Below are 27,491 nucleotides of genomic sequence, written 5' to 3'. Positions count from 1 at the left end.
AGAGATTATGCTTCCTCCAGCATCTCCAGCTGTTTATGTATAAACATCAATGAGCCTAAACAGCACAAAAACGATGTGAAATGTGCTTTACCCACCTGCTAGCCTCAACTGTATAGGAGCACTAGAGCACCATTCACCAGGACCTCTTGGTTTAAGAAGGGTGGAGAAGTTGCAAAGAGCATTTAACCCAGATGTGAAGAAAGAATGGTCAGGAGGCTGGAGTTTGTGGCAGCTGCCCTGGGTAGCTAACCAGCTCTCTCTGGTGTGGGATTCTCTGTTTCAGCAAAGACCTCCACCTCAACTCCCACATGGACACCCTGCGAGGCTCTACGGGTACGGTGGGCAGGTGGTAACGACCTGGCCTCCACTGACTTCCATTGCCAACCCTGCCCCTTGAAACAACCCCAATGCAGGTGTCCCAATTTGAACACCTGAAATGTACATGGTAAGTTATGGGGAGGATATAGAAGCACATTAAGTGGCTGGAAATAGTAAAAGTGAGTTTTTCATTTACTGGTGGTATGGAGAAGACGCACGAACAATAGAAAATTAGCGCTATGGAATCTGATTTACAGCCTTTCCTGAGACAGAATGATAGTCATACTTAGGGTGTTCAGCAGCTAAATACAGGGACTTTGAAACACTATATGTTGTGTTTTCTTTATAAAACTGATTTATTATTCCTTTAGCTCCATATGCTAACAAAAGGATAAACATTCCCACCTGAGCCATAGAGAGTGCATTTACAACCCACCTGCAGCCCCAAAAGTGAACACCGCATTGCAGCTCTCTAACATGCGGTGCATTGGAAACTTCAGTGCTTTAATTATAAGGCCCTTTAGGTCCAAATAGCCTGAGTACTTTGTTTTTTCCAAACTACATAGCAAATGCCAGGGTCGGGAAAGGGCTGTTAGCTACCTTGTCTCAGTAAGAAGTACTAGCAAAGACAGACTGATCCCATTGACTTTGTTCTGTAGAGGCTGCAGATGCTCTTTATTTACCACTGTCATAAGCAATATACATCACTTGACTGCCTGCCTTGTGTGACAAATCCATTACCTTTTAATTACAGGGATATGAAAAAAAAATCCTTCTTTCCTACCATCAACTAACTTTCTCAGCTATGAGTAGCTTTTTCTTTAGTGCCTTCATGTCAGGACTGACAGATGGCCCTGGGGAGTGAGACATTATGCCTTAGGAACATCTTAAAAGTGGATATAGCTCTTGAGAACTTTTTAATAGCAAATAAAATATTGTACAATTGTCAAAACCCGGGATTTGGCTATAAACCGGCGTGGGACTTCAACTCCAATCACTCTTTATCTATTGTTTGAATACAGCTCCAATCACAGGGAACTTGCTGATGGGGATCTGCATGGTCAGTAATGTTTAGTCTGATGCATGGCTTATGTTTTAATTTCATTTAATTCATTTATTTTCAAAAACATCAAAATAAGAATATGATGGTATCTACATAAAACACAAAATGCAAATATAGTGCTAAGAGAGCTGAGTTAGCTACCCAGGGCAGCTGCCACAAACTCCAGCCTCCTGACCATTCTTTCTTCCCACATATAAAAAAATGCAACAACCAAAGTATACTCTAATAATCATATAGAGCCCATGGGTTAGACAATGAGTTTTAATAAGCCTTTTATCTTTACCACCTTGCGTGTAGATTACGTATGTCAATTTATTTAAGAGACTAACGATACTTAAATATGTAGGGATGTAAAATTCATAAGCCTTTTTATGTTAAAATATTCTACTTTGGTTTTGGACAAGAGCTCAATAAAAGGCGTCAGCAAAGTACAAAATTATGTACGGCCAAATATGAAGGCGTTCGATACATTTTACATATTATATATGACTCATATATAAAGTGCTGTGGAACACTTGGGTGCTTTTCAACTATAATTTATATCATATATTTATGATGATGCAATAAGTGCATTTTCTCAGAGTGATCAGAATGACACCTTATATTCCAAAGTAGGAAAAATTTTATTTGTTTTATGTCCAGACTGATAACTTACAAGATAATTTAAGATATAGAGATAACCTTTTTTATTAGAGAAATGGACCCAATCCATTGTTTTATCCAAGGGTTTTATTAGGTGTTTGGAAACATTTCAAGTGAGGCCATGTAAACTGCAGGAAACAGATTTATTCCATCAGGTGTCGGCAGATAAGTATCAGTAAATACTATGTATCTCCAGCCAACTGCAGCTCGTACATAATATCGCATAAGTACACGTCTTGTTCCGTGTTTTAATGTTGTGAGCATTTTATAGTCTTCTCCAGTTTACGATGCCTCATGGATATAATGTATTAGAGGTGATAAACAGACCGTAAAACTGCTAATTGGAAGCACTGCTTTCACTCTTTGTGCGTATATTCATTTACCCTTATTGTCCATCATAAAAGGACATCTCTATAGACTTTTTATATAGAAAACACATAATATCCCTGAACGCTCGTATTGGATCAAATGTAGGCAAAATGAGAGAGATTATTTGCCCACCTGATGATGTCAGGTATATATACAATTTTAGTCTATCAGACATTACTAAATAATTATATTTTAAATGATATTTTATGTAAAATGCATGTGTGATAATTGAAATGGCTATAAAAGAACAATTTTTGGTGATCCATAGTTGAATTCACAGGTCTCCTTAAAAGACATTCCTTGTTTTGTCATATTGTTATGTGTATTGGGATATTAGAAATAATACTACCCCAATCTGCTTTTTACAGTACAATATAGGCAAAACTGAAAGAGGGAACATAGTATGGATTAAAGCTGATTCAACTTGTTGCCACCTAGAGGACAGCAGCTTAGTCAACATGATGGCTTGCAGGGGGGCATCTGCGACAGGGTTACTCCAAAGAAAGAACTTGGGCTCTACGTGTGGACGTATGGAACAGAGGTGATACGATACATTCTTTTTAATGGGTATATCCTTATGAGGATTTCTGCTCAGCCTATATGGCTTATATTTTGCTAGTCAGCAATAACACATGTATTGGCAAGTTGATTAGAACTTGGCTCTGCAGATGTTAAACCTATCATATAACAACGTGTTGTACTTGAAAAATAAACAATAAATCTTTCAAATATGCTTTAGTTTTTCAATGAAGGTGCTTAGCCGTATGTAAAAAAAAAAAAAAAAAGGAAAGATAATGCTAAATCCTTGTTTTACCTGCCATAGGCCAGGAGCCAAGGAGGTCTATGAGTCGATTATTCCAGACAGCTGTCGCTTGGAAAGAAACACTGTGTCCCAGTTCTGGTTTAGCATTCGCAGCCCCCAGAATCACCTGCTGTAAATACATTTTAATTTTGTATCGTTTTCATTTTAAGAGTACATCTTCCGTTATATGTACAGCTTGCAGCAATTGTTTAAGCGCATAAAATTAAATCATAATATAAAAGTGTTGGCATTTAAACATGATTTTGTTGTTTCTATATGCATGTGTTCTTTTTTGTTGGCATAAGTTTACTGGAACAATACGGTTCAATAACTCCAGTCAAAGTTTCCTGTTTTGTTTTTCGCAACGATGACTTGGATGTAGTTTAACGATTAACGTATTTGATCTTAACATTTCAAACTGTGCCAGTGCTACTAATGAGTGAAACAACCACACCATTTTTAGGGTAGAGATTAGTTGTGGTTCTGTGTTTGGAAGTTCTGCTTCTTCAATGGCCTATTTAACATGATGCCCCACCAAGGGAAGTATAGATGCTATCTGATATGTGAGATCAATCCAAAGGCAAAGAGGTAAAAAAATATTTTAGGAACAGGTGATACAGATTCTCTATGAAAACTACTTACAAATCTATCTCTACTTGTGCAAATACATAGAGTTGCCATATTGAGCCCCTGAGGCTTGTTGATCCCTAATAACTCCCCACATGCTTTTAAGCAATTTAATACAGTTAGGTTGCCATTGTATGTGCTTAATTCCAATTATCCTGCAAGCCATTCTCATTATTACACTCACTCCCCTCCATTACCATCCTTCCAATTGTTCTGCACATATCTAGAATATAGAAATAAACATGAATGGTTTAATGAGTTATATTCAGCCCGGGAGCATACATGAGATAAGATGATTACCAATGATAATAAACACTAAGTCAATTAATAAGTCACTCCGGTCTTGCCAGAAGACAAGCCACGTGTCTTCTACCCCTCTGTAGGCAGCTAAACAAAAGCAAGGCGCAATCCTTTGCAGGCCCGGACTGGCCATTGGGTAAATGTGCAGTGGGCCACAGGTCCAAATACAGACCATATGTTGGGCTGGTGTTCTTCTAATGTCATGACTTTATTTGGTCCCATTTCAGGTGAGAGCGCACCCCGATAAGCAGGACATTACATCATGAAGATAATCTCAGCTCCATAATACATTTGTAACTTAAGTCATTGAAAGTGAAACATAATTTGAAGCTTATTGAAAAATGTGACACAGTAACCCACAGCTCGCTGTGTGTTCTAATCTTTAAAAAGATAAAGACTTAACATAGTATTACAGTTGCCCTAGCTGTTTGGGAAAGATAAAAACAGCGTAGCATTATTATCTTATATAAAAAAAGGAATATATCACTGCAGTGGCTTGTAGCGGAAGACAAAACTGAGATTGTTGAAAGCGATATCACTATAATGCATTAAACAAAAGAAGTCAAGAGTGTTTTGTGTTTGACCTGAAAAAATACAATCTCTCTGTTCTCAGAAATGTTTCACGTTGTAATTAAATAAGGCATGCTGTTGAACTGGCCCTCTAAACAATTATATTGTGTGCTTATTGAAGCAAAGAAGTTCAGAAGCCTTGAACATATTCTTTATAAACATATGCAGCCCACTGTGATGGGAGTTCTGTGAATTGTGCCTTGTTTAAAACATGTTTTAATATTTTGTTGGCTTTTATTGTGTTTTGGATTGTCTTCTGCGCTGTGTTATCACTATCATGGTGATGGACTATTGCAGTGTTAGGACAGATCCCCCCCAGTAACTCATGCAGGGGGGACCGATAATGAAGGAACCCCCGCCAAATAGAAACGCCGCAGGAGGAGAGAGAGGGGTGCCGAGCGGTCCTTTTCCGCAACCGCTCGGCGTCCTTCTGTCTCCTCTGGTCTCTGCCGCCACCCGCCTCAACGCTGCCCCGACTGCAGTCTGTCTCGGTGCCGGCGCTTTACCAGTCTTTGGTAGCATAGCATACCTGTGGCACAGTATTACATCATATATCTTATATCATATATCTTAAGTCTTTAACCATAGTTATTTCAAAAAAATTTGAGCATGTTGGGATATGGTTCTACTTCTATCTGTATAGACAGTTAAAGTTCTCAGGTTTGTGATTGAGATTTCAGAATAAAACAGGTTTTGAGGGAACACTTTACAGGAGATAAACTGAGCCAGAAAAATAAATCAGGACACCTAAGTCGGGCTCCCAAAATGTGGTAGTACATGAAAATCTTCTGCCATAAAAAAAAAACAAAAAAAACATTCTCAAGAGCCTCATGAGTTGTCGTGGAGTTAAAGCAATATTAAAGCAAACATTTCATCTCACCAAATGAAGCGTGCATTATGCTGGCCATGTTGTTGTGTTGCTATGTTTCATCTTACTCTCATGAACTGTCAACCTTTCAAAGTATCCTTTAACATAGCAATTGCCTTTCTCCAGAGTTTTAAAAAGCAAACAAGGAAAACTGATTTTATTTCATCCATTGTTTCTGGATCATCAAGGATATTTGGTGATTTCCAGAAGCTGGTAGTGAAACTGAGAACTTTTGCCTGTGTCTTCTAAGTATAAAAAACACTGTCATTGACCAACAAAAAGGAGCAGAAATCAAAGTCCTGCTCTTATCTCTCCACACCAGAAGCTGTCTTAAGGCGACATCCAAGAGGAAAGCAGAATCATTTGCAGTGAATGCTTTGAAGTTTACTGTTCGATGTTAATGCACACAGCAAACCCTTAACCCTGTACGCATCAGTTGGGAGCTCATTTCATTGTAAATATATTGCCCTTCAATGTAGACCCATAACCCAAATAAAAAAAAAATTGATAACAACAATCTATTTTTTTTACTTTATATCAAACCAATGGTAGTATTTCCTTTTCTGAAATACAATGAATGTAGCCTTTCCCCTTACTTAATCCATTTCCGATTGAACATGTTACAGCAGCTGTGATGGCTGTAGTACAATAATCAGTGTACAGTTCACGCCATTCGCTATAACAAATAACTTAAACTATGTTCGGATACAGTATAAAAGAAGATAAAACATGGCAACATGGCTGAACCAGGAGTCTTTAATTGAAGTTGATAACTTTTATTTGGCCAAAACTGAAAACAATATGGAGGTATAAAAGTATGAATATTTATCTTCGTGCAGAACGAGTTTATCCTAGATAGATGGCACATACAGCTTATAGCATCCAAGAGCAGAAACACATATCATCACTGCAGTAGACCTGCCAACAAAAGGCGGACTTGATGGATTTAAATATCACCTCAGGTTTAAATGTTTTCTAGAGCATGTGGTTCCAGATGGTTTTTTTTTTCTTCTTTCAAATGTATCCCTCTTCCATTCTTTAAAAGCTGAAGATGAAAAACGATACTCATTTAAAAACTGTAATTGAACTAAAAAAAAGTCTCCGGGAATCAGTGACAACATTAACTTTACACCATTTAATTATATTCTCTCAAGGTAAAATGCCTTGGGTCCAATATCTGCTGGCAAAAGAAAAGAAAGGTTGCACATTTTTTTTTTAATTATACAAGCTGAGTATGTTTATTCCAAATACCAAGTAAAAGTGTTGAAACCTTGTTGGATAATTAAAGAAGACTCCACCACTTTCTTTCATACTTGTTAATTGACAAGCAGTGAATACTTGTTTATATACTCAGATTGGATTAACCTTTTGGATAAAAAATTAGTTTTATGAATCAAAATGCGTCAATGGAATCGAAAGCATATGTTTGTAGTATTCCTTTTTTTCCCTAAAGTGGATATTGGATTTATGTTTGTGTAGCTACTTACATGACTTTTCCTTGCATCAGAAAATTAAAAAAATTAACAGCATTGTTCAATCATGCAAACAGTTTCAATTACTGCTTACCCCCCCCCTCCATTCGTAGCACACAATCATTGACATGTCCCATGGGTTAGCGTGTAAGTGGCACAGAAGGGTCTTAGCCGGGTTTAGCTTTAGATTATGAGCGTTCAAAGGCACAGCATAGAAACCATGTGGTGCTGTGAAACCGAGGTCAAGAAACAATCAATAGGAAGGTAAATGAGAAGTATTTTACTGCACGACAAAGGTTACAACAAACCCTTAAAGATTGGGCATGTCTGCCACATTCCAGGGCTTTAGATCTGGGGAATATAAATCTAAATAGTCGGAAAGAAGCACATTCAAATGTTAAAAATATAGTAATAGTAATTGATTGTTGCAGTTGTGGTTTTATCTCAGCCTCAATAATTCTTCAGAACAGATTTATATTAAAAAACCGTTTTTGAGTGTTGCGAAACCAATTCACTTAGTGCGCTACTCAGCCTAGAGTGACAAGTGGAGGCAGGGTACAGCCTAGTGATCCAGAAAACATAACTGAGGTCATAGGTAGAGGGGTATTTCAATTTACAATATTACATTTTAAATGATTTAACTATTCTCACATCAGTAAACTTGTAATTAGCCAAAATGTATTATACTGTATTCACAGCATTTTGTTTTAGTCCAGCATGAGTTTTAAAAGTTCTGTTCATCACTTTATCTCTGGCAAAGTTTAAGTTTCATTTCTAATTGCCCTTGTCTGGAAAACACTGATATAAAATCCCTCTACCAGACAAAATATGATAACCCATTTAATTCTGATAATAATGGTTTTTTTTAATCTAAAGCAATGAAAATCTGTTAAATAAAAGTAGCAAATTAAAGAAAAAATCTTTAGATTATTTTTGGCAGCTAAATGAGTATTTGTATAAACATTTTATGGCTTTAAAACATATTTCCTATGTGAAAACATTTATTTTTAATATACACTTGTATGGAGTTTACATTTAAGACTGATCTATCAAGACATGTCTGTCTTACTTCTGGGGTGAATAAACCTTACTATTAACCACACAGCTTTAAGCATTACATATATATATATATATGTATATATATATATATATATATATATATATATATATATATATATATATATATATATATATATATATATATATATGTGTGTGTGTGTGTGTGTAAACTGAGATTGGCAGCAGCCAGAATTATCTGATCCATTTCCTTTTGTGAAATTCTCTCCCTCGCTTCAGCCTTAGAAAGGCTGCCTGAACCAATTAACAACAATCAGCAACTTGGTCTTTTTTTCCCCATACACATTTGCTACTTCGAGCCATTCATTTTAGTAGGAGGACTTTCCTACCAGTGATTTCCTTGTCAAGCATTAAATGTTTGCCCTTGGATTAGGAGGGCAGGTGCAGCAGCAGGGTTGCAACTTCTAGGTCCCATTAATGCCTATATACACTTATTTTAATCTATAAAGATAATTTCCCAAGTTTATTTGGGTCCTCTTTAATGATTATGTGCGCTTTGAAATAGATTGGGATTTTTTTGCAATAATTTCCCTCTAAAGCAATCATATACCTTTTGTTCTTCTACGACCTCTGGTCCTATCGGCTCTACTAATCTAGCCCTGGCTGTGATTTATGAGTCTATTATCATTTCCCATACAATAGAATCATTTCTCTTTTGTTAATGAAACAATAGTGGATGATACTGAGAATTAAACTAAGTAGTATGGAAAATTGAGAATTCAGATCTAAAGAGTCTTTTGTGTCCGTCTGATTAAAATTACAACCCACACTGATTGTCCTTAAAGGCTCTTCACCAAAATGTTATTTTTCATTTTTTTTACATTTTAGTGTTCATCTGTAAGTAGCTTTTATTAAACAAACTTCTAGCTAGCTAAGAACGAGGCTATTTAAGATCAACTCTCGATACCAGATTATAGAAAGAGGTAAAGCAAGAACAGGGCGATATTTCAAGTAAATGATCCCATCTGTCCACAAGCAGGATAAATAGATCTAAAGGGTTGATTAATCCCAGCCATACTATTGATCTGCAAATGTACTACTTCCAGTGAGATGTTGTTTTTCAATGAGTTACCCCAATCTCATGCACTATTTCACTAGGACACTTCTTTGGCCTTTCTCAGTGTATCCATTTTATTTTATGTCAGCAACTGCATTAGGTTTATTTATCAGCATTGTGTCATGAGACACATAACTCATAAACAACATAATTATACAATTATCTCTTTGTGAGTTCTCTTAAGTCTGTTTTTTTATTTAGCCTGGAAGTTAATATTGGGCTATATATTTTGTGGCATGTGTGTGAGTCACATTTTACTTAACAAGTCACTGTGCTTTCTATGACCCCATCATTAAAAATAACCAGTGGTTGCAAATATACTAATTTATGTTTACCTTCACAATGCATGTTTTTAAGAGGACCCAAGGCATCTTTATTTTTATTAGGGACAATATCAACAGATCACAATGAACACAAATAAGACAATGTAGATGATGTCTCACACTTGAACTGGTGTCACACTTCCATAAAGGGCTTCTTACAACCTTGGGGACCCTTAGCAGAATCTTAATTTGCTTAATTGTAGCACCACCTATTAAAACCAGGACACTGGTCAGACTTTGAGGTTTTTTCCTGCTGTCGCTATTGGTTGGTCGCAGTGGGTTCTGTACAGAACATTAGGCACACCAGGCATGGTGCGTTACTGGATAGTCCATTGGTGATGCATAGCACCAGTAGCTATTAGAGGGGCTTGGTTGGAAAAGGTGGCTATGTGTCAGTACGTGTGGTGATTTGACATGGGTTGATTTGTGGCTTATCTGAGTATAAGGGGATAAGCCTCATATAATTAGGAGGTGTGTTAGCATTAGGGAAGTCTGACATGGGGTGGACGATGTAAATCTAGAATTTATCTAGTACTGTTTAACCATACTTAGAAATATAGAATTTCATGATACGAACCATTTGGCACATATAATATGCCCAATTGTCCTTATGTATAGACTCTGGCCTTAATCAGTCTTTGATCTTGCATTTATGCATACCCCATTCATGTTTACATTCCCTCACTGTAATAGCCTCTATCGCTTGTGATGGGAGGTGGTTGCAAACTGTCATAGTTTTCAGGCACTGTCTGTGTAGTTGCCCTAGTGTGCCAAGTGTCATGGTTTTGGGGCACTGTCCAGTGTATTTGCCCTACTGTCCTGTTTTTGCAGGCAGTGGGGACCATGGGCTGGTTGGGCATCACCTCTGACTAACCCAGGGAGCGGCTACCACATGTCTACCTTGCGACACTGCCACTGAGAACACCCCTACTTCCAGCCAAACCATAACTTTCCCAATACAGGTGTCCCAACTTTGACACGTGAAATGTTGGGTTGTACGGCTTAACTGCTTTTCTACATATGGTAAAGTATTGATGTTGAACTTTCTGTCATATTAAAGAAACCATAAACAAAAAAATACCATCAAATGAAGTCAGATTTCAAACACCAGATGGGCTTTTTTCTTAATTTTATGCAGACATTGTTTCTCACTGGGCAATTCATTATTTCCTAGTGCAGAGGCATCTGTGGATTACTGTAATTATGGATTTGATATATCCCTGTCACTTCCCTTTGCATACTAATCCAGACTTTACGCATCTCTCACGAGGATCTTTAATTTTTAATGATTATTTGATTTCTTATTAACTAACTCAATTAAAAGAGGTTGTAATGTGTATTTGTTTATGGGTCTGATCAGGCAAAATGTGCACCCTCTTCCGTACTTAATACTCTGTAGTCAGTTTTATCTCATTGAGTGAAGATTAAACACAGACTATGCTAATTAAGAAATGGCTATTTGCATAGCAAAAAAACAATAAGGATCCAGCCCATGGCTAAAAATAAACTGCTATTATGAGCCATCCTGTTAATGTATTTTGATGTTGTATTGGTTACAGTGCCTTAGTAGGCAAATGCATGTTAAAATTTACGGTGTTAACCTCTGCCACATATGCTGGGAGCCAGATCTACCACCCTCCATCAAATATGTCACCTATGTATGGTCTGCTGTAGTTTTTTGTTTCATATAATAATCTAATTTGTGTTCTTTTAACATTGTATGTCAAATTCAAAGTCATCTATTCACACGGATTTACAAAATGTCTAGGAAATTGGTGGGCTTGCCCTGAAAGCTCTTGGAATCACAGCTGATTAAAGGGCTTTTTATCTACGTATAGAGATGGTGGTTCCATCCATTTCCTATATACTGAAAGCTAGGACCCACCCCTGTATATGACTAGCCACAACTCACCTCCTACCATAATAATAAGAAGATGTAGTGGAGCTTCAGGGAAGTTCACTGGTACGCTTAGAACATACATTCCTTATATCCACTATAAACACACATTTTCAAATGATATAGGCTGTTTTAAATAGTCCAAACAGCTGCGTGTGTTACTATAATTCCCATCCCCAGTGTTTCTTTGCTTCAACCATACTATTGCTCATCATGGAAGTATCCTCCAAAACTTGTTGGAAAGCTAGTAGTTTCCACTCGTGAAGACATCAGGGAAGCTTTAGGTGCCAAATTTCCGCCATCCTTTTCATCGCGTCTCCACTCAAGAGGACACAGTGCCAGCAATGTTTCAAGATATGTTCCATGCATTGTGGTGTCACCAGTATAAACCAGTAGCTGTCAATGCCCTCGTAGAAGTTACCATAAAAGCAGACAAAACTACTGGCTCTCTGTACATCTGGATGGACCTGTAAAGTTATTCAGTGTATTTTGTACTTAAATACTATGTTAGTTAATATGAGCAATAAAGAATATTGCCAGGTATTACCAAAGTGTTGCATTACTTCTAGCAAAGTTTAAGGCCATCAAGGTTATGACTGGAATGTAGAGGAGCCCACGTAGACGTGAGAATGGGATTTATCTTTGAATGCCAATATAGAATTAAGAAAAAATAGGTATCAATAATATATTTTTAGGATCTACAGCCACCTGGATCCTGAGACTTTTTAAGCCCATGTCATATCCAAAGTAAAAGGCAAGCACTGTTCAAGAAAAGTAGAGATTGTTGTCAAAGTTCTAGTGAAGTAAGAGAAGGTCAGACCAGTAGAGTAGTCACAATTGTTGCTTTTCTTTCATAGCACAGTGACCTTTAACGAAGACAGTTAGTTCTAGAGTTGGAGCCCTGAAAGGTCAGTCTAATTTTCTACTTTTTTGGGGGCGTGATGTTTAAATTTCTTGGCTTAGTTTTCCACGTACAAAAACTTCTTTATCTCAAAAAAACAATTTTACCTGCAGTACTAAACAGGCATATGTATTTTGCTGATCATTTGGAAGCATTATACTTTAGCATGATCTGGTTTTATATCTACCTGGTTAAGGATCTTTAAAAATATGAACCTTTTCCATGGCAATTTGACTAATTATTTTCATTTGACCCCTTCCTCATAACACAGGCTCAATAAATGAGCCTGTTGGGAAAAGCAGGATCATGTAGATGAGCGCACAAAGCATCTGGAGCACGTCTGCATTCTGCTTGGGTCTTCTGTAATCCACGCTGGAAAAGAGAAGATGTGATTCCTGCCAGCTAACTGCATTGATTAGTTATTTTGAGTCATTATTCGAAACACATTTTATATTGAAAGCACAGAAGTGTACAATACATTTTCTGCAAGATGAAGCAGCTGTTTAGAAAATTAACAGCTTCTCGCTGGACAGTAAAACCCTATAACCATGGTGCATCAGACCAGAAGGAGCTGTGATCTGACATTCATTAGAACACAATTCTTAGAAAAATAATAGAAAGGTCTCATACATTCTGTTGGCGTTATCCGGAGAATCACAACAGATGATGAACCGTTGAATAACAGCTCTGCAGAGTTTCACTTGATCTTCCATATGTGACCCACGTTTGGTTTCTGATCTCTCCTAACTGGAAAGAAAATCTACCACCCTAAGGGGTTTATTTAATAAAATAAGAGTTTGCCGTAGAGTTCAAACTCCTAAAAGCAGAAGTGAACAGGACTTGCATAAAGTATAGTTCAATGGCTGATCAATAAATCTTTATGGTTTATCCATGCATTAAACAGCGCAAACCAAGCTCTTTTTGCTTACTGTAATTACCTTTCGTAACACATTGCAAATTGAGAGCCCTTTCCTGCGGACACCCCAGTTTGTGAATAATGATGCCTCCCCCAGTAATATATCTACTGAATATGCTATAATGGTAGAGATGCCGTTCTCTGTAGCTTTTTGACAGTATGCATGCATATAATAAATGCCTAGATCAATACAGCCAGACTAATGCCAAAAACAAGCATTTCTTTACTGCCCCTCAACTAGGTAAACTGAGTTTAAGCAGTCATAAATCAAGGAGCCAGGAATCAGAGGTAGGCACCCCTAGGTCGTTTTTTTATTGCTATTGATATGTCAATTCTAAAAGAGGCTGGCTGGGCATATTAGGAGATGCAGTAAAACAATTGCCAGAACACGACTTTGCCCTGTCCATCCCATGATCTCTCAACTTCACTCATGCACCATATCAAAAACATCTCCTCTGTCTCCAAATGGATGCAGCAATAAGTCCTACTTCAAAAGTTAGCGGTCTTCTGCACTTGCATCTTAAAAATAAAGATCTGATTACACTTTCCTATCGGTAACCAGATATAACAAAGATTGAATCAAAAATTTAATTTCAGGATTTTGCTAATGTCAGTTACCACAACACTCCTTAAGGGAGTGATCTGACAATTCTTGACACAGATTGATTGCTTGAAATCCACCAGCAGCGTTTGCCGAGCCAGGGGTGAGGAAAAGGGCAAATGTATACGCAAGGGGGCACCATGACAATTTAAAGGGACCATGCAGATCATATCATACACGTTTCCCTTTAAGTGATCTTTTTGATAATGTAAGCTGCTACCAATCAAATCTTCTTTTCACTAAGTACTCTACTAACACTTTGCCCCATCAACAGATCCTAGTTCATACCTGCAACACACGCACTCCACTCATGCAACTCCTCTCATCACAAAAGCTCTTCAGTGTCCCTACTCATATATCACTCTACCCTACAGTATCATACGGTAACCGGGCCTTAAGAGGTTGCTTGGGGGTTGGGGGTCTCTTTATAGTCTATAGAGGTTCACATTGATAAATATCTGCCACAGATTTTTCACTGTAGTGACATTTATTCCAACTTCTTCCTGGTTAGTAAATTCACTCCCACGAGGCCAGAACTGGATAACCGTGCCATGTTCAGCAGCGCCCTCAGTTAAAGATGATTGAAATAACTCACTCCTCCGTAATTTAAATTTGTTAAATGAGTCATCTCGTAATTACCAGGCAGGCAGTCTGGTCTATTCATAATCTGCTTTTTTTAAAAACAAAATAACACCAATTTATAACTAATCTGTTTTCTTAGCTGATTACACAGGGTATGATTAATCTCTGAAAGCATCCAGTATGGAGCATAGGATTTTTCCATTGAAAGGATAACTTGGTGTTGCTTTGATGTGCATCGGGGACAGACTGCGAAGCGTTATCTCTTTCAGGTTTCTGGCAGCAATACATTGTACAGTGTTTGTCAGTTCAGAGTGGACGTCGAAGGTAATTCCCCGACTGTGTTTGGTCACGGCTTCCTCTGTGTATCAGTGATATGTAAGGTTTTGAGCATTAATAGTTTTGCGCACATACTTCCTTCTCACGTGCCCATATTTACTAATCATTACCTAAACCAGAAGGTGGTCCTGCTCGGCCTTCAGCCTCCCAACTGCTATCAGATTGCACAGATACGTAGATTGCACACAAAGCCTGTTACACAACATAATGCATATGACATAAAAGAAAGGGTTAAATCCCATAATCATGCGAATGTAACAAAATATAGATAGAAAATAAACTTGTTCATATGTATGCCAATAGTTTTCCCCCTCTAGTGCAAAGCTACCATCTTCCTTATCATCATCATCCACAAAAGCTCATCAGCCAGTTTTTTGGTAGGTAATTAAGACAGCTCACAGCTGATCAGTAGTTCCCAACGCATAGAAAATATTTTTTTCCATGATCCGGATCACATGTATAGGATACGAGGTTGTCATCCAAGGCTGACTTTGGAAACCATGTATCCAATATGTCATTGAAAAGATTAAGGGATATACAGACCGTCTTCATTTTGAACAGACTCAAGTTACAGCCTTAGTTTTACATCATATTGTCTTTTTATTATTATGCCATTTTACCATTCAATGAACGCTGCTCTGTGTTCTTATGGAGTTAAAGATCTCACTGCCCACAACATTATTTTGCCATGTTTAACTGTCTTAAAGTAGTATATTCAGGCACGGACTGGCCACTTAGCACACGGGGCAAATGCTGCCCTACATCACTCCATATACACCCAATCTGCCTCTCCAACAGCGGATCGGGTGCTAACATGTGCAGCCACCGGCTGGGTATGCCTAGCCGCATGTGAAATGTTCATTAAAACTTAATGTGTAGCCTGTCATATCCAGCCGTCATATAATGCCATTAGGCGGCCAGCAACCTAGTTATCCCCAGAACGGTCCTGAGTTTATTTTATCTCTGATTTTATAATCTTTGATTTCTGAGTGCTTTCACTCCATTATTAGGAAAGTCAGTTTACACGATTCTTCTCCATATATTGTTAACCAGAAACTTGATCTCCCCGTTGCTTGGGTTTGAAAATCCAAAAAGCAAATTTGTGGGTTTTTTTTTTAACAAATCTTTTTTTTTGCTGCCGACTATAAATTGAATTTTTGTAATAATTCAATAATGCATGACTCTATAGAGGTTATTAAGACTGGCAATCTTACATTTTTTTTATACATTTGTAGAGATATTTGCAGAACGCCAGTAACGACTGAGTACGATTTAAAGCAGACATGAGAATTTTTGAGAATTATAAAATAATATTTTAGCAATCAGGCTGTATTTAACCCTTGTAAAGGTACATTGCATTCTCCCATAATAGTATAAATGAACTTGGATATACTGTAATACATGTCACACACTGCTGATATTTCTACAATCATTTTACATTTGTTATTTCAAGGATTTTCAGTTTCAACAGAATTACAACCTTCTTTTTCTATTTTCTTTCTTGTTGAATGTGTGATATCACTTGTTTCATTGCTTCTAAAGTGTTTTACTTTATTTAAATTCCTGCGGTACTTTGAGTTTCAGTATGACATGAAATCTATCTGTTAAAGGGTTTTCCAATAATCCACGGGAAAAAAAGCAGAATAAATATATCACTATCGCTCTCATTTTGTGTCTCTGATGACTACAGGATATGTATTCATATATAGGTTCCATATATAGGTTCCATATATAAAATACTATGGAAAAGCAGGTGAGTTGGCTGTTTATACACCACCAAATAACCCAGGCAAGGGGCTTTTGTTTTAAGAGGTCTGGAATCAAGGCTAGGGCTTTGTGTAACTTTTGTTAGCTATTTTTGAGTAGTTGTTGAGAAGATGAATATGATTTTTTACTTACACAGATTAACATATTTTGTTCTGTGTGTATACATATTAATATGTTTAAGGCCGTAAAGGGGGAAGAAAGATGGGCTGGGAGATTTAGGTCCCACAGAGGGAATGTTCCTCCTAAACAGTGCATAATCAAGCTGTGTGAAAACAAAGTAAAATTATAATTTCATCTGTATATTTGCTTTCACATTTACCTTGAGACATATTAATATTTTTAAGGAGAAAAAAAAACGTATGCCTAGAGGGTCATCTTTTTAAATATTCCCTTAAAATGGAATTGAAGCTTTCATCGTACCTCAAACAATAACACAAATAACGGAATCTTTGAGTGTGATTATATGTGATTATAAATAGCCCTTGTTTTCTGTACAAATGATTATGCTGATTTTCAGGGTTTAACAGCACTTTGTTGTGCTAACTTCCAAGCTGAATGGGTAATTATGCACCACAGTTAATTTTAATGGATTCATTAATACACAGGAAGCTTCATTATCACAGCACAAAATGTCAAGGCTATAACCCAAGGATAGAATTTGCTATCAGTCTCAGCTTTCTAACTCCTCACAGATCCAAACATGTAGTCACTATAGTCAGACATGGTGGGTCCTGTTTTAGGTCTGATCCAGCACCCTCAGCCATCCAGAGGATTCCACCTCTGCAGCCACCCTCCTTTCTCCTGAGTGCCAAGATATGATGTCATGCCCGGAGCTCCGTCTCCGAAACACATGCAGCGTTTAGCTCAAGTCCACCAGAGCAGCCCAGCAACCAAAATAAATATTAGTGCAAACAGAAATTAGTAGCAAAATGTTTCAGGGTTGTGGAAATCTTTCTTGATTGGTACCACTTGAGGTACCACGAGTGGACCCTTACCTGAAGATTTTAAAAGACAGCATAAACTAGCAGGTGTCAGTGTTAAACTTTCAGAAGCCATGGCTCCAGGGATGTATCCATTCCTGTTTACCCTGCAAATAAAATTATCACTCCCGCATATGCTAATACAGGGCTCGACAAATCCCAGGCGCCATGGTGACTGAGAATTTTGTCCTGGCGCCTAGGTGTTTGTCAGCCTGTTACACCCCCCAAAAAAATGCCGCCATGCGGAGGCGCTGCTGCGACTGTCTGCCCAGGAGTCTGGGCAGACAGCACAGCCACTCCGAGCCTGTGATCACTCCCACTGAGTGATTCTGTAGGCTGAAAACGCGATTGCAGGAAAACCAGCAATCGTGTTTTCAGCTGCCACACGCAGCTTCAGGAAAGGGGGTTGAGTGTTAATTGGGTCCAGCCCCAACCCTCCCCTGCTGCCTGATCGCTCCCTGAGAGCGACGGTGCAGCATTAACCCCTTCAATGCCACAATTGTGTATGACACATTCGTGGCATTGCAGGGGTTAACTTTTGTCCCCACAAGCTTGTGGGGACTAAATATCAGTCAATGCTGTGCTCCAATGGAACATCAGCATTGAAAAATGAAAAATGAAAACAAAAAACAGCACTGACCTGAAAGTCCGTTTGGAATTACCAGCATTTATGTAAAAATTTGTCTTGAAATGCGATATGATCTTGATCTAAGTTACAATAATGAACAAACACAATCTGCTTTAACTGATAAAACACAAATGTTATTGCAAAATATGTATAAATATCACTGCACACAGAAACATCATTTATTAATTTATTTCCAATAAAAGAAATTGTCTCGTAACCTTGAGAGTTTGGAAATCCAGCATTTTGTCTGGCTCCTGCATACGCTAATATCTGAGCAATGCAGATATATATATAAGTTCAACATTGAAAAATGTGCATGGCCCAAATGTGGCCCTTTTGCCCCCAAACAGCCAGGCAAAATCATTCATGTGGGGTATCACTGCGCTCATGAGATGTTGCTGAACACATATTGGGGTGTTTTGTGATAGTGACATATACCAGAACCTGTTTATTCATACCTAAAGTAAAATGTGTGTGAAAAAACAAATGCAAAAAAATTACTACCATAAAGTTTGACAAAGGCTGATGGTAGAATTAGTGCTTGGAAAGGGTTAAAATACTAACATTTGGAATACCCTGGGCTGTCTAGTTTTCAAAAATATATGACATGATGGGGTAAATTGTATTGGCCGGCTTCAAAGATACCCGAAATGGCACATGGGGGGAAGAATTACCAGATTTGGAAAAAATGGCTTTGAAATAGCAAAACGCTACCTGTACTTTTTGCCCCATAATGTGTAGAAAAAGGCAAAAAAACATAAAAACATTGGGTATTTCTAAACTCAGGACAAATAGTAGAATCTATTTAGCAGGTTTTTTCATTACCTTTTATAGATGAGTAAAAGATTTTTCAACTAAAAGTTAGAAAAAATTTTCACCATATTTTATATTTTTTTAATAGTAAATAATATCATACAATCAAAACAATGTCATCTAAAGAAAGCCCTTCTTGTCCTGAAAAAAACAATATCTAATGTGTGTGGGTTCAGTAAACGGGAAAGAAGAAAATTACAGCTAAACACAAGCAGTGCAGAAATGTTAAAACGGCCATTGTCACGAAGGGTACAAAAAGTAAAATCAGCCTTTGTCACGAAGGGGTTAAGCACATTGTGTTTGCCTATACTTGTGACCTAGCCTTGTGACTTAGATGTAGATCAGATCACAGTGTATGAACAATTAATTCAGAAAACCTGACAAAGTTTTGAATTATGCACCCAATTTAGTAAAGTTGACTATAGTGACTACATGTTTGGATCTGTGAGGAGTTAGAAGCCTGATAGCAAATTCTATCCTTGGGTTATAGCCTTGACATTTTGTGCTGTGATAATGAAGCCTACTGTATATTAATAAATCCATAAAATTTACTGTGGTGCATAATTTCCAATTCGTTTATCAGTGGCAAGAAATTTTGGATCGTGGGGCAAGAAAGAAGGTGCCACTCTTTCACTTAATTTTAACTAAAAACTTGCCCCTTGTAGGCATTAATCCATAAAATAAGTCTATTTATTTTATGCATTCTGCATGCTCTGCCATTCAGCATTGTTAAACAAAGTTGCAGTGGTATTTAAATATTGTAATTTAATCAGCCACTGACCTAATAAATCTAAATATAAATCCCAAGCATGATTTTAAAGTATGCTGGGGACATGCTGTCATCTCTGTTAGTCGGAGGAAATCTTTCATTGCGATTAGGAAGTAATCTAAGCGCATTAAAACCCTTTTTCCTTCAACAAACACACAGAAGGATTATTCCATGTCTGATCCTACATATTTTGTATTTCCAAATGAATTTGGAGTTATCAACTCAACTGTTTGTAATGCTTAATACCTGAAAACAGCATTTTATAAAATAAATCCAAAAGCCTCCCACTGGGTAAAATTTAATCTGAGTTCTGTCTTTGCTCTTAACTTGAGAAAAATATAACTAATGTTTTAGAAAAAAAGTTGTATTGTAGAGCATCAGTGTTTCTACGTGCTAGTCTTCAAGTAGCCCCCACAGTGCCTGAATTAGGTATGAGTTCAATTTGACATTTAGACTATATTAATTAAAAGAGATCTGCCAAATTTTACATTTCTACACACTAAATAAACCATACTTCCCAACATTTCAAAATGTGAAAGAGGGACACTTTTTTTTTTTTATCGTTCTCGCGGAACTCACCAATACAAGCAATTGCACTTTACAATGTTGTGCTTGCATCGCCACTTAAAACATGCTTGATTTTTGTCTGACAGTCATGCATATTAAAAATAACAAACATTTTGAACTGAATTCCCATGAGGCTCAGCCAGACATACTACTTCCATGATGCTGGCTGAGCATCATGGGAAGTGCAGTTAATTGTAGATAAAGCTGCAGATGTTAACTACAATTCAAATGATGTTTAGCCAGCCAGGTGTCCACCATGACTAGGCATCATGCGAGTTGTAATCCACAACTATCATCTGTCACATCATCTGCTGTTAACGACAGTTCACATGCTGGCTGAGCATCATGGGAAGTGCAGTCAACAGTAAAGCTGCAGATGATAGCTGTGAACTACAATCCCATGATTCTCAGCCAGCCAGGTGTCCACCATAATGCTGGCTGAGTATCATTTGAAGAGTAGTCCACAGCAGCAGAGACCCTTACACACTGCCTTTACACACACCTGCCCATAAACACACATATACACATGCACTGCCTTTACACACGACTGCCCATACACACTGCCTTTACACACGACTGCCCAAAAAACACACATACACAAACACTGCCCTTACCCGACTGCCTTTACACACATCTGCCCATAAACACATATACACATGCACTGCCCTTACATACACCTGCCTTTACACACACATATACACATACACTGCCCTTACACACACATACAGCTTACAAATACCTATACTGATATACTGCTCTTACACAGACACATATACACACACATAAGCTTACAAACACACACATACACTGCCCTTACACCCCTTTATCTCTTACCTCTTCCTTCATCCTTCATCCTCCATTCTTCTTTCTTCTTCCTCCATCCTGTCACTTCAGACCTCGCTTTACTGCTCCCTCATTGCTACGCGCTGGCTATTGATGCAGAGCGCGGGGTCGCAACGTCATATCCCGGCGTTCAGCATCATTTGTAGGCGCATAGTGATTATACAGACAGACCTCGCTCTCCCTAATGTTGAGCTGACTAAAGAGAGAATGTGATCTCCCTCTAGTCCTGCACGCTGCAGCTGTTGATTCAGGGTGGCTGTGCGCCCCCTCGGAGCTGCGCCCCACCCTTTCACCGCCCCTGCAAAGCGGGACAGAGGTAGGGATAGGTGGGACAGAGTCCCAAAATCGGGACTGTCCCACCCTAATCGGGACAGTTGGGGGGCAGGAATGTAATTGGGCTTAAAATACGCAATATACAGGCCCGGACTGGCCTCTGTCATACAAGGCAAATGTCTGGTGGGCTACTGGCTGGCAGTGCCACACGTTCACCCAGCATGGATTGGGTGCCGCAGTGTGCGCCCAATAGCTGGCTGTGCCCGGCTGCACGCTACGTGTCCCTCCATTATGTTATTGCTCCCCATTTGCTAAGTTGGGTTTGCTATCTTTGTCACCTTTTTCCAGACATCCCAGCTTCCCACAAAAAAACAAAATGGTCCTCTAGTACAAGTTTTTGCTAGATTAATTTAGTCAACTTGAAAGCTATAAAAGATGGCATTTCCCTTTTAAAGAATTATCTGCACTTTAGGGGGTTCTTGAGAACCCATGTGCTAGACATTGAAAAGCTTAAATCATCACAAGTGAGCTACATTTTGTTTCAAACTATATTCAGATGTGTGTAAGAGTAAGAATTTTATCCGTAGCGGTCATAATAATATAAATTATATAATATAAAAGTCATGGTTCACAGTCATGGTTCACAACCAGATTTTCTCCACTGATTGAACTAAATGATTTTGTGAGGAATAAATAACTTATTCTATAAATCGCAAATGGTGTATAACTGTATACTTCTCTAGGTTTCATAGAGGTTTATGTACAGTAAAAGTATAGTAGTCACCTTTAGTACTATATATATATATACTATATATATATATATATATATATATATATATATATATATATATATATATATATATATATATATATATATGCAGTATTAGTAAAGCTGATCCAGACAATTTGGCCACAGTTTTTTAGACTAAAATATTGAATCCAGTTCTAGTACCAGTGGGACTACCATAATGATTGCTTACAACTGTATAGGGCTGCAACTAACGATTATTTTAATAATCGATTAGTTGGTCGATTATTTTTTCGATTAATCGGATAAAAGAAAACAATATGCAAATTTTTCGTTTATTTAAAATAATTTAATGAACTGGATGTTGAAAAACACCTTAAAATTTACATTAACATTCTTATTTTGTTATGATGTAATAAAAAACAATATTTTCAAAGTACAAGAACCCAAACACAATATTTATGAAACAAAATAACCCCAAACATTCTGAAAAGAGGTGGACTATTACTGTTTAAGAAACTTTGCCCCAGCCCTGGCACTTTGCACCCAGCACTTTGCACCCAGCACTTTGCACCCAGCCCTGGCACTTTGCACCCAGAACTCAGTACTTTGCACCCAGAACTCAGTACTTTGCACCAAGCCCTGGCACTTTGCACCCAGCCCTGGCACTTTGCACCCAGCCCTGGCACTTTGCACCCAGCACTTTGCACTGTGCCCCTGCACCCAGTCTCCAACTCTGCCCTGCACCCAGCCCTGCCCCCACATTCTGCCCTGCCCCCACACTCACACCCTGCACCCACACTCACACCCTGCACCCACACTCACACCCTGCCCTGCACCCAGTCTCCCACTCTGCCCTGCACCCACACTCACACCCTGCATCCCCACCCCCACTTTGCCCTGCACCCAGTCTCCTGCCCTGCCCCCACACTCACAACCTGCCCTGCATCCCCACCCCCACTCTGCCCTGCACCCCCACCCCCACTCTGCCCTGCACCCACACTCACACCCTGCCCTGCATCCCCTGAAACCCCACCCCCACCCCCGCGAATCGCTCTGTGCGAATGGAGCCACTCGCACAGAGCGAATCGCTCTGTGAGAATGCAGCCACTCGCACAGAGCGAACCGCTCTGCGAGAATGGAGCCACTCGCACAGAGCCACTCTCACAGAGCGAATCGCTCTGTGCGAATGGAGCCACTCGCACAGAGCGAATCGCTCTGTGAGAATGGAGCCACTCGCACAGAGCGAACCGCTCTGTGAGAATGGAGCCACTCGCACAGAGCCACTCGCACAGAGCGAATCGCTCTGTGCGAATGGAGCCACTCGCACAGAGCGATTCGCACAGACATGAAGAATACTTACCTCCGGAACGCGTCACGTAACTAAAAGAAGGCGGAGACTGCAGAAGCGGGGAACGCTCGCGGAGGTAAGTAAACAACGAATCGATCACTCGATTAATCGATAACGGAAATCGTCGACAACGATTTCTGTTATCGATTATTATCGATTTTATCGATTCGTTGTTTCAGCCCTACAACTGTATGTTAAGACATGTTAGCTTTTGTGTGGTCTCAGGCCATTATTAGTTAACCCCTTAATGACAATTGCCGGTCCTGGCACGGCACGGAAAAGCATGTGCTTTACGACAATTGACGTGCCAGGACCGGCACGTCTTTAAACGGGTGCAGAAAGCGATCTACTATCGCTTTCTGCACCCAAAAAGCGTTGCTGAATGCCTCGACCTCGAGGCATTCAGCAACGCCGCGATCGGCACGAAGGGGCCATCTCTGGCCCCTCCACGGGGCGTCAACATCCGCCATACTTTGTATGGCGGCGGACGCCCGTTTTAAAAGCGTTTAGGAGGCGATCGACGATCGCCTCCTAAACTTAAATGGTGTCGCTGGAATGCCTCGATCAGGAGGCATCCAGCGACACCAAACACTAACCTTTTGATGGGCTGTGACCGCTCCGGAGAGCGGTCACAGCCGCAGCTGCCGGCAATCTTCGCCATCAAGGAAGATGGCCGCCGTCGTGTAACAGGAACCACAAATTTTAAAAGATCGCTAGATGGTCCAGACCATCTAGAGAACTTTGGCTCCACTTGCAGGTTGAATACAGGTACTGCATTCACCATGCAAGTCAATGGAGCCCAGCTTTCTAATCACAGTGTGATTAGTAAAAATAAATTAAAAAATAAAATAAAATTAATAATAATTAGAAAAAAATAGTAAAAAAACAGTAAAATGTAAAAATCATTTCCCACTGATGTCACTATCAGGGGAACCTCCAAGTTGAAAAAAAATGTTAAAATTTTTTTTTAAAAAAATAAAAAAAAAATATATATATATATAAAAAATATATTTTTGTGAGCAAGTCCTAAAATTAGCATATTAGCTTAAAACAATTCTCGCATGGAAAGAGTTAAAATACTGGCATATTAAATGCCCGTGGGGTGTCTACTTTTAAAAAATGTATGATTTGATGGGGTAAATTGAATGGGCCAGGTTCAACAACGTCCCAATTAACACGGGGGGAAGGATGGCCACACATCTAATTTCCAATTAGAAAAATGCACACGTACCAAATGTGGCCTTTTAGTTCCCCCAAAAAATGACACACCCATGCATGTGGGGTATCACTGCACTCAGGAGATGTTGCTGAACACATTATGGGGTGTCGTGTGACAGCGGCATATACCAGGAGCTGTAAATTCATACATAAAGTAGGTGTGTGTGGGAAAAATACACACACAAAAATATTACTGCAAACTTTGAAAAAATGCTGGTGGTAAAATATGTGCATGCAAAGAGTTAAAATACCAGCATTTAAAATACCCTGGGGTGTCTAGTTTTGAAAAATATATGGTTTTGTTGGGCACACTGAAATGGCCCGGCTCAAAGATGTACCAAATAGGGCATGGGCTGTGGATCCCAAATGCCAAAGTTCAACATTGAAAAAAGCGCATGCCCCAAATGTGGCCCTTTTGCCCCAAAACAGCCAGGCAAAATCATTCATGTGAGGTATCGCTGTACTCAGGAGATGTTGCTGAACACATATTGGGGTGTTTTGTGATAGTGACATACACGAGAACATTTTAATTCATGCCTGAATTAAAATGTGTGTGGAAAACCAAATGCAAAAAAATGACTACCACAAAGTTTGACAAAGACTGGTGGTAGATATGGTGCATGGAAAGAGTTAAAATACTAGCATTTGAAATACCCTGGGGTGTCTAGTTTTCAAAAATATATGGGTTTATTGGGCACACTGAAATGGCCCGGCTCAAAGATGTACCAAATAGGGCATGGGCAGTGGATCCCCAAATGCCAAAGTTCAACATTGAAAAATGCGCATGCCCCAAATGTGGCCCCTTTGCCCCCAAACAGCCAGGCAAAATCATTCATGTGGGGTATCGCTGCGCTCAGGAGATGTTGCTGAACACATATTGGGGTGTTTTGTGATAGTGACATAAACTAGAACATTTTAATTCATACCTGAAGTAAAATGTGTATGACAAAACAAATGCAAAAAAATGACTACCATAAAGTTTGACAAAGACTGGTGGTAGATATGGTGCATGGAAAGAGTTAAAATACTAGCATTTGGAATACCCTGGGCTGTCTAGTTTTCAAAAATATATGACTTGATGGGGTAAATTGCATTGGCCGGGTTCAAAGATACCCGAAATGGCACATGGGGGGAAGAATTACCAGATTTGGAAAAAATGGCTTTGAAATAGCAAAACGCTACCTGTACTTATTGCCCCATAATGGGTAGAAAAAAGCAAAAAAACATAAAAACATTGGGTATTTCTAAACTCAGGACAAATAGTAGAATCTATTTAGCAGGTTTTTTCATTACCTTTTATAGATGAGTAAAAGATTTTTCAACTAAAAGTTAGAAACAGTCATTTTTTTCTAAATTTTTCACCATATTTTATAATTTTTTTAATAGTAAATAATATGATACAATCAAAACAATGTCATCTAAAGAAAGCCCTTCTTGTCCTGAAAAAAACAATATCTAATGTGTGTGGGTTCAGTAAACGGGAAAGAAGAAAATTACAGCTAAACACAAGCAGCGCAGAAATGTTAAAAAGGCCATTGTCACAAAGGGTACAAAAAGTAAAATCAGCCTTTGTCTCGAAGGGGTTAAAGAAATGTAAGCCTAACCCTTGTCAATATGTTGCAGCAGTCAATACAGTACAAAGGCCTTCTTTGTAGGTTGTACAATTTAAATTATAATAGATTTAAACTAAAATTGACTCTATTCCTTGGATGCACCTGACATACGCTGCAGTCATTAACATTTATGTATGGCTTCACATTTTTTCTCCCCACGCTGCACTTTGACTTCACACGCTAACTTTCAGACACGTGCCAAGTTCCTGATTTGATGTAGTGTGAGGGCAGAAGTACATGACCTTACCACCCCTCTGCACCAGAGTTGATGTTCCCCCTGGTCAGTACGCCCCTCACACCTGGATTTATTAGGGTCCTGGTAGCTTTTTTAGACTTTGAAACTGAGGGGGTAGATGAGCAATGACCACTGACATGTACGGGTTTGTCCTGGTCCCTCACCATGCATATAGCATGGCATGTTCTGTGCAATGGAGCTAATTAGGGTCCATTATCCAGTACCGTAAAGCTTATCAGGTACAAAGAACTGCTATAATGTCCATAATCATCATGATTTAATTAATTGCGTTGAAAGACGCTTCTCAACAAAAGGATATTTCTACATACCTGAGAACCGGGGAGTGGGGCTAGCCCCAGTGACTTACATGGGAGTAAATGTAGGCAGGGAAAAGTGGATGAAGAGTAGGCAGAACATGGGTGATGAGGGCTGGGAAACAGGTATTCCAGGGCAAACTAGGAGAGTTCATAGATAGGTAAATCAAAGTCTCCTCACCTATTGAATAATGCATTATACAGGGCCAGCTCAGCTCTTCTTGCTGGAGAAACTTGCCAGTGTTGTTTGCCCTCCATAATGGACAGTGGAGTAAGAAAAACCACAGCTCTCCTTTTAGTGCGTGTGTGTATCATATGGGCTTATTAAGTAAAAAATTGTGTTGCTCCATACATTTAAACACTGCGATTTTCTTGAGTTCATTGTTTCTTAATTATCAGGACTCCTTTGGAAGCCCAAATTATTTTTTTTACTTAGTGACACTTGAGTCGTTAAGAAGTGATGGACTAGTATTGGTTTTGTCTATTAAAGCCCACTTCATAAGCAGAAGCTAAGAGGCTTTATAACAATATCTATATATATTTTTTCTGTTGTGAACCCTACAGTGTGTAAGGGATTGTAGTCCTGAGATTGCATTGAAATCTTCGGGAAGGCTTTGCAGTGTTTTGTTGGGGAGTAAGCTCCGGGCTTTC

The 27,491-nt window shown here is 38.9% G+C and overlaps 1 protein-coding gene across 1 annotated transcript in view; it reads left to right on the top strand.

Moving 5' to 3' along the window:
• PPM1L (protein phosphatase, Mg2+/Mn2+ dependent 1L) overlaps positions 1–27,491 on the top strand; it is a 105,173-nt gene that overhangs the window by 41,131 nt on the left and 36,551 nt on the right. The window lies entirely within an intron of this gene.

The sequence above is a fragment of the Sceloporus occidentalis genome, unplaced genomic scaffold, assembly GCF_023333645.1.
Source record: "Sceloporus occidentalis isolate IW3139 unplaced genomic scaffold, rSceOcc1.0.p SCAF_25, whole genome shotgun sequence".
Taxonomy (NCBI): domain Eukaryota; kingdom Metazoa; phylum Chordata; class Lepidosauria; order Squamata; family Phrynosomatidae; genus Sceloporus; species Sceloporus occidentalis.
This window is presented reverse-complemented; position numbering and strand designations above follow the sequence as displayed.